General features: G+C 31.8%; 1 long non-coding RNA gene across 1 annotated transcript; it reads left to right on the top strand.

Annotated features, from left to right (window-relative positions):
* Nucleotides 1–762: 762 nt before the first annotated feature.
* On the top strand, nt 763–1172 carry LOC114379610. The gene is made up of 3 exons (XR_003659542.1): nt 763–834; nt 930–1022; nt 1099–1172. It is a non-coding gene; the product is annotated as an uncharacterized LOC114379610 (long non-coding RNA).
* Nucleotides 1173–2024: the final 852 nt, after the last annotated feature.

The following is a 2024-nucleotide window of genomic DNA, read 5'->3' as shown; positions in this document are numbered from 1 at the left end:
TATTTACTAAATCAACAATCACAAACAGAACAACACATACAAGAAGATAGTCATGTTCAGTCTCATACGTCTCTTGAAAGTGCAAGTGAAAGTTCAACTAAAAGTATTTATACACATATGCTTTTTTGGGTTAGAATTATATGTACAATTCTGTTTGAGTTGAATATCTTTTAGAATATGATAAGATTAAATTTACTAGTGAGTTTCTTTTTTCCATATAGTTCAAATTTGTGTGTGTGTTTGATAAATGTCATATCCATGAATGATTTAGGTAAAAAGAGAACCAGAGGTTATACACATATGCTAGATGTGTGGGACTTGCCAGATGGAGAATTCATACTTGTTGAAGTAGATCATTGGGGCAATCCTATGAGTTGGGAAGGGAAAACTCTACTGAATGCAATTGGGAGCTTGGTAAGGAGACACCAATGTGCTCCTATCAATTTTCTTAGTTGGAAAGACATGCCTAAGGACTATATTACTGACATGGTTGAATTAATTTAGGTCTGGTATAAAACTTTATAAGTGTTGTTTCATCTTGCTTCTTGTAAAATTTTATGTCTTCTAATGTCTAACAAAATGATCTTTTTTGTTTGTTAATGATACTCATAATAGAGTAAGTTTCGATTTGTTCCTGAATTAACTGAACAAACAAAGAAAATATTGATTGATGTCATGAGTCTGAAATGGAGGCAATTTAAATATGAACTGAAATCAAAAGGATATGATGAGAGCAAAACTAAGGAGGAAATGGTTGCTCATATCCCAGATCCAAGGGTTGATCCTTCTCAATATCGTGATTTAGTACATTATTGGTGTTCTGAGAAAGGACAGGTATACATGACAATGTCACCAACCTTTTGCTAACATAACAATAATATATTATATGTTTATTTTTATTATGGACTTTTTGTATTTGCTGGTTATAGAAAATAAGCAACATCAACAAAAGGAGCCGCTCAAAATATGAGGACTTGCATTGCATAGGAACCAATAATCTTCCAAGACGGATTCATGAGATGGTTTGTCTTTTTTATATTTTTTATTATTAAATTGCCTAATACAAATAGGATGATTGAGTTTTTTAAATAATGTTAGACTACAAAGGCTAAGGGAGTGCAACCTTCTAGGGCAGAAATTTATATTGACACTCGAACTCGAAAAGATGGAAGTGTTGTTACTGAAAAGGCAGCTATTGTAATTGTAAGAATTTTAATTTTTATTTCAATAATTTTTCTTTGTTTTGCTCAATTTTCTAATAGAAGGTTATGGGGTGAGGGTGAGTAACTAATGTGGAGATGAGTTTTGTTTAGTGATATTGAAGTATTTAGGATATTGATGTATGACAATAATTTATAAGGTGTATTTATGTAGGATGAACTAAAAAAGAAAATGGTTGAAGCAGAGAGTTCGCAAAATTTACAAAGCACCCAAGATTCTACTAATTGGACAAATGATATATATTCAAAAGTCAAAGGACCTGAAAAAAGAGGACGTGTGTGTGGTCTTGGCAAGCTTCCACATCAAGCAAGTTCATCTCAAAGCTCTTATACAAACAATAGAATTCAAAAGTTGGAGAATTTGCTTGGAAACCTTGTAGCTGTGCTTAAAGTACAATTTGCAGAAGATCCACAAATTAATCAAGTCTTAGAAGCTATAGATCAAGAGGTATGAATTTATAATTCTACTTATTCAATGATTTAACTATGATATGATACTTTACAAAGAAAAAACATTCTTTTAATTTAGGTACCTACAAATGGTTCTACCAGTAAAGATCATCAAACTACAAACAATCTTAACTAGAGGTGAGTTGAAATTTATATGGTAATGAAGATGCGAGCCGGCGACAAAATGTTATTTCAGGAACATGATTTAGATGGTAATGAAGATGTGAGCCGGCGACAAAATGTTCAAGTGTTTGGTTTTTACTTTGTCTATTTGTCCAGCAACTCGAATTAACTCTTTTATATATTTACAAATTTAGAAACTTGTTACAATTTAGTGATGATTCCCTCCATGTA

Source organism: Glycine soja, chromosome 12, assembly GCF_004193775.1.
Source record: "Glycine soja cultivar W05 chromosome 12, ASM419377v2, whole genome shotgun sequence".
NCBI lineage: Eukaryota > Viridiplantae > Streptophyta > Magnoliopsida > Fabales > Fabaceae > Glycine > Glycine soja.
The sequence above is the reverse complement of the archived record's forward strand: the minus strand, read 5'-3'. Positions and strand labels throughout refer to the sequence as shown.